This window comes from Lissotriton helveticus, chromosome 1_1, assembly GCF_964261635.1.
Source record: "Lissotriton helveticus chromosome 1_1, aLisHel1.1, whole genome shotgun sequence".
Taxonomy (NCBI): Eukaryota; Metazoa; Chordata; class Amphibia; order Caudata; family Salamandridae; genus Lissotriton; species Lissotriton helveticus.
In genome coordinates this window covers 846,824,807-846,839,992 of record NC_136057.1, presented here as the reverse complement: position 1 = coordinate 846,839,992, position 15,186 = coordinate 846,824,807, and the positions used below count along the sequence as shown (strand labels likewise).

The 15,186-nt window shown below is 46.6% G+C and overlaps 1 protein-coding gene across 1 annotated transcript in view; it reads left to right on the top strand.

Annotated features, from left to right (window-relative positions):
• The window catches only part of SLC41A2 (solute carrier family 41 member 2), a 397,409-nt gene that overhangs the window by 236,151 nt on the left and 146,072 nt on the right, over positions 1-15,186 (top strand). The window lies entirely within an intron of this gene.

Here is a 15,186-nt window from a genome sequence, read left to right as displayed (position 1 = left end):
GCGTAGATACGAGATGCTGGTCGTGACTGGTGGGATTGCCACCACATCCACCACGTTCCGTTGTGGTGATGTCGACATCTTCGCTTTCCGTTCCCTTACTTTTGCTTTTGCTTGATTTCTTTTGTTGTTGCCGTTGTTTGCGTGTTTTCTTCTCTTGACTGTGCTCGTGCTTGTTTGCCTTTACTGTTGCCTTTACTCGTGCTTATTTACTTTCACGGTTGCCTTTGCTCGTGCTTGTTTACCTTTACTGTTGCCTTTGCTCGTGCTTATTTACTATCACGGTTGTCTTTGCTCGTGCTTGTTTACTTTTACTGTCGCTTTTGCTCGTGCTTGTTTAATTTTTTGTTGTCTTTACTCGTGCTTGTTTATTTTTAATGTTGCCTTTGCTCGTGCTTATTTGTTTTCACTGTTGTCTTTGCTCAGGCTTGTTTGCTTTTCCTGTTGCCTGACTTTAAAATGGCCCCTCACAGTCCTTACATAGGGATGTCTCTAGCTGCCTGACTTTAAGATGGCCGCCACTGTGAAATCTCAACTCTCTCGAGATTTGGCTCTCTCTTCACTGCTTCAGCCACTCTGCTTCACTCGCCACATTCACCAGGTGCAGGGGCTTCTTTGGATGCAGAGGTTGTTACTGCCTTCCTCACAGCAGCGACCGGCACAGGCACGACCGGGGTGGGCTCCCGACGTCGCGTCCTCCGTCCCTTCCATGACTCACGCTTCGGGGGTGAGCTTTCAAATTCTTTTGGCGCGCGATCGCGCTAGCTGCTTTCTTCGAGCCACACACTCGCAGCGCCACGCTCCACGCAGCCTTCCCAGCCACGAAGCTCCAGAACACGCAGGCAGTGTTCCTAGCGGCTCAATCTTCGCTGCGTCGCTTTCTTTTGGTCGCTGTGGTCGCGAGGGCAATGTTCTCACCTGCGCCACCGGGACAGGGTCATGCAGCGTCACGGGATCACTACTGGTTGCACGATGTGCCCGATCCCACCCTCGTCGCCAGCTGTAGCATCGCGCTACGAATTATGACAAACACAGAGTGTAGTTTAACTGGAGCTTTATTCTTTACATCCAGCTTCGACCCTGTCCCTACTCTAACTGACCTCCTCCTCTCGTTGCTCCTCCTCTTCCTGCCGTCCCCTATCTCCACCCACCAACCACTAGACTACCCACATCATTACAGTCATATCACCATGGCGAATGTGCTCTGGACCTTTTTTTTTTTTCTTTCTTTTTTTTAACACCCCCGGTCCGACTTGTGGCCCTTGCAATTTCCCGCCCTGAGCCTCTGGTCTTATCACGGGGGTGGGGGGTGGGGGTGGGGGTGGTATGAGGGTTTAACACCACGACCAGGTGTAATCATATAATCATAGGACAATATATTGATGTTTCCAGCCACCCTTGGAATTATGCTTAACCCTGACCTGTCCACTTAAGACCCCCAAATTTCTCTTGACCGATGTAAGTTGCATTTGATGTCCATATTGAATGTCCACTTAATTACACCTAACCACCCCGTGGGGTATGGAGGAACAGGATCTAGCCAACATTTACAAATCTCCTGCCTGGCCAAGTAAAATATGAAACCCCTTTGCTTACTGTTTAAGGAGTGTTGGGTCACACTATTTACCGCCAAAAACACCAGGGCCTCCGTCAAGACTACATGTTCTTCTAAAATGTCTCTCATGTAGCTTCCACAGTCTTACAGAATTCTTTCGTCAAAGGACATATAAAGAAAACATGTACATCGTTAGCGCTTAAAAGATTACGGGCCAGATGTAGGTAGCCCAATACCAGTTGGTAACGGCCGAAATTACAGAATTTCGGCCGTTACCGACCGCTATTGGGCATTTGAGATGCAGGAGGCAGGTTTAAGGATTTGGTAATTTACCAAATGGTAATTTAAGGAATCGGTAAATTACCGAATCCTTAATGTAGGGAGCACTCATGTAAGTGCATTTTTCATTTAAGGATTCGGTATGTACCACCAACTACAAGTTGGTGGTAAATATCGAAAGCCTTTGAAAAAGCAAATTTGTGCTTTTCCAAAAGTGCCATGTGGCAGACATACATGCCCTTAGGGCATGTATGTGTGCCACATGTGCACCCATGTACTATTCAGGGGTGCAACAGGGTGTCAATGTGACACCCTGCCACCCTTGTTAGTCTTCTCCCTATTACCGATTCGGTATGTACCGAATCGGTTATTCTCATTCATTCCTATGGGCCTCCGTTGGAGGACGCGATCACTTCCTACTCCTGGCTTAAATCTGGGACGCACTCCGGATTCATTCCGGCCCCGTCAACCTACCCCCATTCAATGAAGTTTGGAAGGTCCGATTAAGAGGGACATACACACCACTTCTACAGTTGTGTGCCTTTCAGTCGCACAAACAGTGACGCCTCCTTTCTACCGCACAGCATTTTTGGAGAGCTTTGGAGCCCCCCTTCTCCCAACAGTTGGACTGTGAGAGTTGCCCCTCCCTGCCGCTGCACTTATGGTCCCCACCCCCCTTCACACTACACTAGTCCTGATGAAGACCTCAACAGTAAGGGCATAAACACCTATGGACAAGGGGTCGAAACGTCAACTTTAGAAAATCTGCCATCATCCGTTCAACAGTGATCAATTAACTGTGACTTTGTGTGATAAATGGCATTGTGTTTTTAATATTTAGATTTTCCATATGTGGTATATAAGCATTCCATATACCAGAACTGCTTTGAGGTAACGGGTTTTTAGGAACCCGCTGGTGTCAGGGGATAACACCCGAAGACCTCTGAGTTCCCTTGTTCCGGACCACAGAAACAATGAGTCTTCTATCGCAGTCAAAGATCAAGTTTTATTGGTAGCTACCAAGTAACACGTGTCCCAGAAGTACACCACACGGAGAGTAGGTTTTGGGAGACTGTTCGTTTTTACAGAACCAGCCGTCTCCTTATATACAAGATATATGGCTTCAAGCAAGAATTCTTGAGTTTTATGGTACGGCAATATACATATTTCTACAATAATACAAAGAGCGAAGTCATGTAAGCAAGCCCATATTTTAGATGTCCAGTTCGTTGATAGATTACCCAGTTAGGCCTGGAACTCCCATCAGATATCGATGAAACCTTAATAAAGAAAGGTGTAACCCAGTCATAAACCTGGCCATAAAACAAGGAACGTGGACAGGTGCATGTTTGCAGAAAGCATGGTCTGTATGTAGTGAATGGTTCGTGGAATGTTATGCGTAGATGCTATCGCATTCGGCCACTGGGCGAGGAGCTGCCTAAACAGGTTTGGCCGAAGACAGTGGAGTCAGTTGGGACAGGTCAGGGGAAAGTCACGAAAGGTGGACGTGTCTATTTGGATCAAGCTCGACCTTTAATTGACTTATCATGAGGGCAAGATGCAAAATGGATGCCGTTCAAAAAATGGAGTTTAAGGGATGGGACGGAAACTGTGATTTAGGGGTGTTGGCAACCCTCGATTGTAACGCAAATACATAGGAATAATGTCCTAATCATTATCGGTTCATAGACACCAAAATCGTCTTGGTACGTTGAGATTTTGTGACACGGGTATTGGACCTCGATATCGGGAAAACAACGGGGTCCGGATTTTGAGAACCACAGACCCTCCTTTTGCCCTCATATAAGGCAATAACTCATGCTAATCTGAGTCCAAATCGGTATGAAGAAATTCGTGGAGATGTTGCTGTAGCATCATTCTGTTACTCCGCTCGTCCTGCGACACAGGCTTCCGTACACACGAGGTAGCACAGAGGCCACATAGTGCAGGAGCACACTGTATACACAAGCAAAACATGAACAGAAGTGCCAGGATCATCCCAATGAAGATCAAGGTTTTCCATCCCCAGGCAGTGATCAGCTCCCAGAACCACCCCAGCAGGGACCAATCCCCTTTCTCAACGTGAAGGGAACCAGATATTTCGTGTAATTTGGAGATGGCCTGGTATACTGTCGGTGCGTTATCAGGGATGAAAATGCAACAACTGGATTGGATGACTCTACACACACCACCACGATCGGCGAGTATGATATCTAAGGCAATTCGGTTCTGAAGGGTCATAAGTCGATCCGACTGAAGTTCTGTTGTCAAATTGCCAAGTGCTCCGGCCGTCGTAGTCACGGCGGATTCAACTATCCTCGCTAACTGACGAATATTCCTGCTGTTCACCATAGGCCCCCAAAATGGCAGAAAACCCTTTGCGAAGTCAGCGAATTCCTGACCCGCGGTGTCGTCTTTACTCACGACACCTCTAGCTGTCCTTGTCCGATGGTAATCTGCTCGGGCCGTGTAGGTAGGAGGCAGCAGAAATGAAATAAAACATGTACCTGAGAAATCAGGGGGTAACCACGTGTAGGCTTGGTCGTGGCAAACGAAATACGTGCCTTTGGCTGCCAAGAGTATAGGGGAAGTTCGGGAAGCAAATACATATGTTTCCGTGCAAACGCTCTTTCCCAACTGTGCTGTGGGGTTCCTACCAATACCCTGTAAGCATAAGTGACCTCGGTGGGGAACTATCCAAACTGGGCGAGATTTCTGTCCTGCCTGGCTCTTGACCAGGTAAACCCCATGTTTAGTCACATTCCAACGGGTGTAGGGACTCAGTTCATCTTTGGGCATTGTCAGATATGTGTCGATATCCCTACTCATGTTCCTTATCCCTGCGATTAGTGCCTTGTTACTGGAATCGCTCGCAGCGGAACGGGTCGGGTATGGTTCTAGGGCGAATAAGAACAAGGTCTGGAACGCCCACAGAGAACCATAGTAGCTGAATGGCAAAATGAAGTATGGGACCCCCTTATCGGTTGTGTGTGGCATAAGTCCGCATATCCAACAGTTTGACGTGTTCATTATGGACTGGTGTTGGTGTAGGAGCTGGATGAAAGAGTTGTTTACAAATTCGAGTCTTCGGGCAGACTCGTGTTTAGGTAAAGGGTGAAAGTAGTGTGGAGAAATAGTGGGAGGAGGTGGTGTCTGGGTGTCATTCGAAAAGGTAACTTTAAAAACGAATAGTGTATAACTAGTAAAAAACACAAGTATGCTACATAACATTAAAACACATAGTATCAGGAATCTTCTTCTGGACAGTATCGTGCATAACTGTTTTTCGAAGTTCGTGAGCCTGACGGGTCTCTCTACCCTTGGAAACTCCATCCTCTAGTTGCTGCCCGCGGTGGTTGATTGATTCTCCCAGGGAGCGCGCTCTGCTCAGTCCGGGGTAACTCCCGTGGACCTAGAACTTCCCAGTTGCACTCCCCAGACTTCAACCGCGACCCTAGCAGCAGAACCGGATGGCGGTTCGAAAAATCAAAAATGAGCTAGTTCCCTTGGGACGAGAGAGCTGAAAATCCAAAAATAGTTCTTAGGGGAAAAAGGAAATTACATTAGATCAAACTTGTATTAGTTTTTTTGTCTAGACCGCAGGTCGTATCGTCGTTTCCCAGGTACGGTGTGATCTTCAAACAGCGTTTCAGGTTCAGTAGTGTCCAATTGCATAGATGGTGACACAAGTCCTTGCAAAATATGATCACTCTCCTTTTCGGTACTAGTTTCTTTCAAACGGGCATCGCTGAAAGGGATGAAGCGAGGTACGGATTCTGTCTCAGAGTCGGCAAGTCCTTTGTTGACCCACCGGTCGTATGGAAGGGGTAGAGGGACTCGTTTGCAGTGGGTCCCATGTACCCAGTTCTTCTTGCCTTCAACCCGAACAGCAGATCTCGTTGAAAGCAACACCAGGTATGGTCCGGTCCACCTCGGCTGTCCGTTGTTGGTGCGCTGGAAATTCCGCACCAAAACCCACGAACCGGGTTCGATGAGGTGACCTGGATCGTCAGAGGCTGGTGGAGACGAACTGTGAACCTGTTGGTGTAAAACACGCAATTTAGTTGTCAATTCGCACAAATAGTCAAGCAGTACGGGGTGTTCTATCTCGCTTAGTTTCTTGGGTCTTGGCACGCCCCAGACGTTGGCTGGGCGGCCAAACACAATCTCATGGGGGCTAAGTCCTAACCTGGAGTGGACAGTCGTCCTGGTTGATAAAAGTGCTAGAGGCAGGGCGTCAGGCCATTTAAGACCTGTACTGGCTTGGATCTTGGCTAGTTTGAGTTTTAGAGTGCCATTGTAGCACTCTACTAATCCAGCTGATTGGGGGTGATTTGCAGAGTGGAATTTTTGGTGGATGCCTAAACACTCACACACTCTCTTCATCACGCATCCTACGAATTCACTTCCGTTATCACTCCAGACGATTCTAGGCATACCGAACCTCGGGAAGAACTCTTTGACAAGTGCTTTGGCAGTTGATAAAGCGGTATTGTCCTTAAGGGGGTACGCTTCCACCCACCTTGAAAAGGCGCAAACAACAACGAGAACGTATTTCAGATTGTTGCACCTCTCCATGTGGATGAAATCGAGCTGCAAAACCTCGAACGGGTACGTTGGAGGCGCAAAATGACCAGCTGGAGTTGGGGTTCCCCTACCGGGATTGTACTTCAAACATACCATACACTTTTCGACCACATTCTTTGCACATTTTGGGATATTGCTATTCTGCCATACTGGGGCCAAGAGTTTACATATTCCTCTCGAACTGATGTGTGCCATTCCGTGAGCCATCGTTACTACTGCAAGTACGTATGCGTTAGGTAATAACCATCGCTGGTGTTCCGATAATTCGACCCAACAATCATTCGCATCCAATCTACCTGTGCTTCCTCTCCATTCATTCACTTCGTTCTCAGTGGCCTCGGCTTGTATCGATTTTACGCTTTCAATGGTGTCCTCACACATTCCCACATCAGCAATCCATCTAGCGGGACCCATGACATACATCCGACTCATTGTGTTCCTTGCAGTTCCTTTCGCAACCACATCTGCAAATGCATTTCCGCGGCCCAACATCATCCTGAATCTTTCTGTGTGCACTGCATTTTATAATGGCGACTTGTAGGGGCAAGGTGAGTGACTCAAGGAGCTCATTAACTAGCTGGCCATGTTGTATCTTTGCACCATGGGACGTAAGGAACCCACGTTCACGCCATAATCTCCCAAAACTGTGAGCCACACCAAAGGCATATTGGCTGTCAGTGTACACATTCACTCGCTTCCCTTTCGCCAGCACACATGCTCTAGTAAGCGCTACAAGTTCGGCGGCTTGTGCAGAACCGTGGGAAATGCGTGCAGTCTCTACAATGGTGTGTAATGTCGTTATGGCATATGCTGTAGTCGTATCACCATTCGGCAACTTGAAACATGAACCATCAACCCATAGAGTATCATTGCATTCGGGAAGGGGAGTGTCTTGTAAGTCTACTCTCCCTTTTGTCTCTTCCTCTGTCCTGAAACAACAGTCATGCTTGTCAATCTTGTCTGTCTCTGTCGGGATGGGTAATAACGTAGCGGGGTTGAGTGTATCACACCTCTTTATATGGATGTGACTTGCTAGCAGGGTAAGTTCGTAACTGGATAGTCGAGCGCTAGTAAGGTGTTGTGTCTTGGTCCTATTTAGCAAAATGTCAACTGCATGCGGAACCATAACGATCAGAGTGTTATTCATGACTAATCCAGCAGACTGTCGAATGCAGACAGCTGCTGCGGCTGTTGCTCTTAGACAACTTGGCAGTGCCTTAGCCACTGGATCCAGAGTTGCCGAAAAATACGCGCATGGGCGCTGTTTGTCCCCAAAGAGTTGCATTAAGACTGATAATGCACAACCTCTTTTTCGTGGACATACAATGTAAAAGGCTTACTGTAGTTGGGGTTTCCCAACACAGGAGCCGAACACAATGCATCGCGCAACTCGCGGAAACTCGTCTGACAATCTTCAGACCAAGGCATAGGTTTAGGCGTGTCTTTGCGGAGTAGTGACAGTAAGGGTTTGGCTAGTAGTGAGAAATTCGGTATCCATTGTCTACAGTACGATGTAATGCCCAAAAAGGCTTGAACTTCTCGCTGTGTCCTTGGGGCACTCAGTTCTGCAATTGCCTGTATTCTTTCTGGTGTCAGTCTCCTTCCCTCCTTCGACAAGATGTGACCTAAGTAGGTTACTTCTTGTCGGCAAAATTGTAGTTTTGAAAGGGAGACTTTGTGCTTCATGTCACACAGGTGACGTAATAGCGACAACGTAGCTTCCTTGCAAATCTCTTCAGTGTCTGCAGCGATCAGTAGATCGTCTACGTACTGAATCAATGTTGACCCATCTGGCAGTACAATTGTGTCTAGTTGTGTTTTCAGAGCCTGACTGAATATTGATGGGCTTTCGCAGTAGCCTTGAGGAGCGCATTTGAAGCGGAAGCTTCGTCCTCCTAAATTGAAGCCGAAAAGGTCTCTACTCTCTTCAGCGATCGGGACGCTGAAGAAAGCGTTCTTCAGGTCAATCACAGAGAACCAAGCTGCTGAAGCTGGAACCATTGTCAATAAAGCAGTAATGTCGGGGACAACTGGAAACTGCGGTATAACTACCTTATTTACTTCTCGGAGGTCAATCACAAACCTATACACAGGGGGCTGTGAAGGATCAGTACGTTTTAAGACCGGTAAAACTGGACTATTACAAATGTTTCCTGTTGTTTCTTCGATAACATCTTTATCGATCAAATCATAAATGATCGTTAATAATGCCTTCTCGCATTCGTTAGATATTTTGTATTGGGGAATACGTGGCAATCTAACGTTGGCTTTCAAAGTTATGACATACGGTGCTATCTCTAAACGACCTACATCGTTGGAACCATTAGCCCACAGTATATCCGGAAGTGATGACAATTCGGTTGGGATACCTTCTTTTGACAAGTACATTGGAGAAATGACTTTTTTCCCTAAAGTAAGCTGTACTCCCGAGGGAGAACAGTACAAAGTCGCGTACAATCTCTTTAGCAAATCCAATCCTAACAAATTTTCACCGCAACCTGTTGTAAGAATGAGGGGTGCTTCTAATTCACAGGGACCAACAGAAAGTGAAACAGGACTAGAGATCGGGTTTCTAACAGGGGCGCCAGAGAAGCCTACTGAGACATTCATTTCGCCAGACAAAGGTGCGCCAGGAAGTTTTGAGTGCATAATAGAACTTTTTGTAGCACCAGTATCCAGCAGAAATGGCTCTGACACTCCTGAGGTAATTACCTCGACATAAGGTCCATCCTGATCTACTGGAACTGAAACAACTCCCTCTCTTTGTCCATGGCTGTCCTAGCGGTCGTTACCCTCATTATCGTGTTCGGTGTAATAGTCGTCAGCATAGTACTGAGCTGACTTGGACGATGATTTACTCTGTTGATCAAAGCTATTCATGGATTTCTGAGGCGGAAAAGAAGTTATATTCTGAGTGAAATTTCCACGGCCTCTACCTCTAGAGGCATGCTGAACACCTCTTCCGCTTACTCCTTGGGCACCGTTTAAACGTCGTGCAAGAGCCGGACAATTACCTTTAAAATGACCCACTTCTTTGCAATACGCACATTGATTCGGGCCATACCGAGGACGCTGATGGGAAAGCTCGTTTCCTTGCGCGTCTCTAGAGTACTGCTGATTCTGTTGATAATTGGGCTGGCTAGCCATACGAGGCGGATAGGCCTGTTGGAGAAGAACTTTAGTTTTCAAATCTTTCGTCTTTTTGTCTGCCTTGTCTAACTCGTCTTTACGCCTATTTTCATAGTACTGGGCTGTTGCTAGAATCTGCGCTGACGTAGAGACAGCCCAAGCACTTTCTGAGTCTTTTAGTTTAGCACACAATTCAGGAAGCAAATTGTGTACAAACTTGTCTACAAACAGTCTTTGGCCACCCTCGGTAGCCATATCCTGACCACTATGGTCAGTGAAAGTTTCCTCAAATCTCGTGAAGAAGTCAGACACATTCTCGTCTTTCTTCTGCTTGCACGCGGATAGCTTGTCCCAGTTTACGCGTACTTCAGGCATAATTGTCTTCATGTACGCAATAATTCTACCAGGAAGTTCAGCTATTAACGGCTCAGGCTTGAAACCACCGATTTGTCTAGCATCTGTAGTCGCAATGTTCGCCCATGAGTCACCTAATTCTTGGTCATGATCCGTATGACGTATCTTACTCCATAGAGGATGTGGAACAACGTTCCCAAACAACATGTCTATATCCGCTAAATTCATTATACATGAGCTTGCAGTTTGGGACAACTCCTTATAATACCCAGTCGGGTTTTTACGGGGATCGGGTAGTGTCTGTTTGAGCGCTAGAACTTCGGATCTTTTCCAGGGGACATGTACCCATACACGCTGGAAATGAGGCAGAACCGGTGGAACTGCGTTTGCATCACCTTCCCTCCAAACCGGAGGAACCTCTCTCATGGGGTACTGTCTCGCTCTTTTCCTACTAGACGTACCACTGTCAGAGGATGACCCAGAATTACCACCCGTACTTCGATGTGATAATAATATCTCAACTGCTTTTTCAACATCGGGACCAACTATCATACCCTCCCCAAATTTAAATCGCACACTACACAACTCTTGCTGGCTGCTCTTCTGACCATTATCTTCCAAATCCTCACACAGGAAAACACACATCTGCTCAAAGACGTATCTTTGCGTTGGTTCATCCCATTGACGGAAGACGTTCATGACAGACTCTACATCATATCTCGCTGTATCCATAGCCCAATTTCGTGCTAACTTATTCAATGATTCCCTTTCCTGATAATCAGGCATTTGGCTTCGTAATTGTCTTCGTTCCGTGTTAGGGGTCGTTTTAGGCGACCGAAAAAGTGGTGAAGGAAAGTTAGTAACAATGCTGGCCATTTTATGCCAGACGGAAGGTGAAAGTGGAGGAATAACTGGTAGTAGAACAGAGTCACGCAAAGCAGAAACAGAAATGTTCGTAGAACGAGTATCAGAGAGACTAGAAGGTGCGCTAGGCGAAATTTTAGAAGGAACGGTAGGAGAAGTAGACGTGATCGGTGAGCCTTGAGGAGGCTGCGCCAAAGAAACAGGAGCCAGCTGAAGAGTAGCCGGTGGGTGCGGTAAAGGAGCCTGTATTACAGCTACCAAAGGTGCAACTAAAGGTTGCGGAGGTGCTGTGGCATTTTGTGCATAGGGTGGCGGAGAATTTAATAGGTGGGACATTAATGGATCTTTCTCGGATCCTTCGTTTTGACCTTTTCCTCTATTTGGCAGCATCGGGTAACATTTATCTATCGCTAGTTTCTTGCTCCTAAGCATCTGTTCGCTCTCCTGCTCTTCCTCATTATCTCTGTATGCAACGGCAGCTTGCACCATTGACATACCTCTTTTATTCTTTTTTGCTAATCTTATTTCTTTCTGTTTGGCTTCTTTGCGCCATAAGCGGAAAGAGTCAAACATCGCCGGCCGGGCTTTCCTCTTGAACAATTTGACTTCTAAGTTATCTAATATTTCTTGGTCGAAACTACCATATTGGGGCCATTTCAAGACACCATCCTTGCGGGTGTATTTTATCCATACCTCGTTATATGTTATAGGACCTACGCCGTGCTTTACATAGAGTTCATACGTTGGAGTTCCAATTGGAGGAACCGGACAAGAATCTTCCAATTGGGAGTCCTTACTACAACCAAGACAAAACAAGTTTCCAAGTCTGCTAAAACCAGGCATCTTCGCTCACTAGTCTAGCTTCAAACTTCAAAGGATTATCTATTACGATATTTCTCGTGAATACACGAGTCCTTCGGCTTTGGGGCTTGCAAGTACCAAATCAAGTCGTATCTCAAGGATACCAAAAACTAAGGACAAACTAAGAACTAGGAGACGCTCCACTTATACTTAACTGAAGTATTTGAAGATCTGTGACGTCGCTAGAAGACTCGTCTATCGCTTCGCTCTACCAAGGATCACTGGGTCCAAAACAAGGCGATAGTCAGGGCAGCAGTCCTTCGTAGCCGTCGGGACGCGGGGAACCTCGCAGCAAAGACCTTCGGAACCACGTCGACATACAGGGGTCGCTGAAGTGGCTGGCCGTCCTCCGGAATTTTCACACGAAGCTCCTCACGAACATCTGGCTTGGACCGTCACCGCTTGATATCGCCCCGAGTTGGGCGCCAACTGAGGTAACGGGTTTTTAGGAACCCGCTGGTGTCAGGGGATAACACCCGAAGACCTCTGAGTTCCCTTGTTCCGGACCACAGAAACAATGAGTCTTCTATCGCAGTCAAAGATCAAGTTTTATTGGTAGCTACCAAGTAACACGTGTCCCAGAAGTACACCACACGGAGAGTAGGTTTTGGGAGACTGTTCGTTTTTACAGAACCAGCCGTCTCCTTATATACAAGATATATGGCTTCAAGCAAGAATTCTTGAGTTTTATGGTACGGCAATATACATATTTCTACAATAATACAAAGAGCGAAGTCATGTAAGCAAGCCCATATTTTAGATGTCCAGTTCGTTGATAGATTACCCAGTTAGGCCTGGAACTCCCATCAGATATCGATGAAACCTTAATAAAGAAAGGTGTAACCCAGTCATAAACCTGGCCATAAAACAAGGAACGTGGACAGGTGCATGTTTGCAGAAAGCATGGTCTGTATGTAGTGAATGGTTCGTGGAATGTTATGCGTAGATGCTATCGCATTCGGCCACTGGGCGAGGAGCTGCCTAAACAGGTTTGGCCGAAGACAGTGGAGTCAGTTGGGACAGGTCAGGGGAAAGTCACGAAAGGTGGACGTGTCTATTTGGATCAAGCTCGACCTTTAATTGACTTATCATGAGGGCAAGATGCAAAATGGATGCCGTTCACAAAATGGAGTTTAAGGGATGGGACGGAAACTGTGATTTAGGGGTGTTGGCAACCCTCGATTGTAACGCAAATACATAGGAATGATGTCCTAATCATTATCGGTTCATAGACACCAAAATTGTCTTGGTACGTTGAGATTTTGTGACACGGGTATTGGACCTCGATATCGGGAAAACAACGGGGTCCGGATTTTGAGAACCACAGCTTGTGATTTATTGTCACTATCCTAAAGACCCTACCCATCACTAACTTCCTTGCACTATTCCCTTCCCTTTCTCTGGGGCACCGGTTATGCAATCACTTATGAGATGTTTATTTGCAAAGTCATACATGTGAATAAGTACGTTCTCCAATGTGATTAAATAACATTGGATGAAATGAATATTTTTCTCTTGTCTCTCTGAAGTTTTACTATATATTGTTATATGCTTTTCTCCCCTTGTGATTCTATTACACTGGGATCGCTTCTTTTGCATACCTATGTCCTTAGTGGGCAAAAGCCCCCACTCCCCCGGGGTTGCCAATCAACAGAGGTCGTGGAAGGATTTAAATATCTGGGTATCCAAAGATCTGTCTCGGTTCTATGAGACTAACCTTCCAGCCCCCGCTAGCACGCTTTAAATCCGATGTCCTGCACTGGAAGTCGCTTCCCCTCACTCTCCTAGGGCGTGCAGCATTGTTTAAGATGATATCCCTCCCCCGACTTCTGTATGCGCTGCAGAACATGCCTATTCCGGTCGCAGCATCGTACTTCAAGGAGCTAGAGTCTGTACTGCGGGACCTGCTATGGGAGGGTAAGCCCCCCCCCGCATTGCGACGCAAAAACTTTCGTTGGGGTGGTTTGATGGTGGAACTGGCCTTCCTGATATGAAACGGTATTATTGGGCCTCGAAGCTCCTTGCGATCAATCAATGTAGATATAGGCGACACGTTGACCCAGCCTTTTGGATAGACCGATGTCTCCTCATAGGCGGCGGTTTAGAGGGGGCGTTTTATAGTAAATCTCCAACATCCGTCCTGTCTGGTCTGATTAAACATGCCATGCAAGTGTGTAAGGGCGCTACTAAAAGCCTGGGTTGGGAGGGCATACTCACAAGGGCCACGCCGCTCTGGCACTGTGACCGGTTGCGTCGACTGTCACATTCCCAAGGGTTCGATAAATGGGAGGTCATCGGCACTTCCAGAATTGGGGACCTATGGAAATTGGGCGAGGTCATACCATTCTCCCAATTGCAGCAAGTATACGAAATGGCCATTCCGGACAGTTTCGATATCTCCAAATCCAGTACGCTTTGATTGTAGTTCTCCCTGAAGGGGCTGACCTCCCTGAGTCCTCTCCGCTGGAGGACAGGATAGTAGATAGCGATTTGCCTGAAAAGGCTATATCTCTCATATATAGGGAGCTCATTAATAACATGCCCGATCCACTGACCCCATAGAAGTAAATGGGACCACGACGTGGCTGGGCTGGATGACGAGGAGTGGGGGGCTGCAGTAGCGTCTCCACGTGAAGTAGCCATTTCCTCCAGACTCCGATTGGTTCAACTGAAAATCCTTCACAAAATATATTTGTTCGGACCCTCATTGGTTCATATGGCTACGCCCAAGACAGTAGCTGTGCGCGACACTGTGGGCAAGAGGGCTCCTTTGTTCATACTGTGTGCGAATGTGCTATAATACAGAAATACTGGAGGGGGTGGTGCTTATGATGGAGGAGGCGTTGGGACAACAGATACAATGTAACATCAAATTGCTTTTATTGAACATTTAGGACCCCATGGACCTCGGTGCCAAGGAGAGAATTTGGGTGACTTTGTGCTTCATGGTGGCCAAGCGAAATATTGCACGTCTATGGAGGTCCCGTACCCACCCAGCTTTGCTAATTGGGCCATGGACATGGACTGGTGTATGGTGACGGAAGTTCCTATTTATGCTTCTAGAGGGTGTCTGACAAAATGGTCCCAAATATGGGGGTCTTAGAACTCTTTTCCAGGAGATATATGTGAACCACCTGGAAGCGGGGATGAGGGTGCTGCTGAAGCTGTATAGTATGTGACTCCTGACGACAATCTTGATGTACCGTGCAATGAGCTACTAATGTTGTATCAATGTGCTCTACGGATCCTCTGAGCAAGGTTGGGCTTTGATTGTTTACATGCCTTATTTCAATAAAAAATAATAAATAAATAAAAAAAGACTGATAATTGATCAATGGATACTTTTCCTATAGATGAAATAACGATTGGCTCCCAACATAATCTAGCATGTTCTCCTGGAGTTCACTGCTCTCACTCTCAGGTTTTACATGCCCAGCAGAATAGATCGCCTTTTTCTATTTGTAGACCGATTTATTCTTCATCAATTTCTATCTCTGTGTAAATTCACAATGACCCTGTCTCAAGACAATAAGGATGAATTCATGACATAATTTGCTATG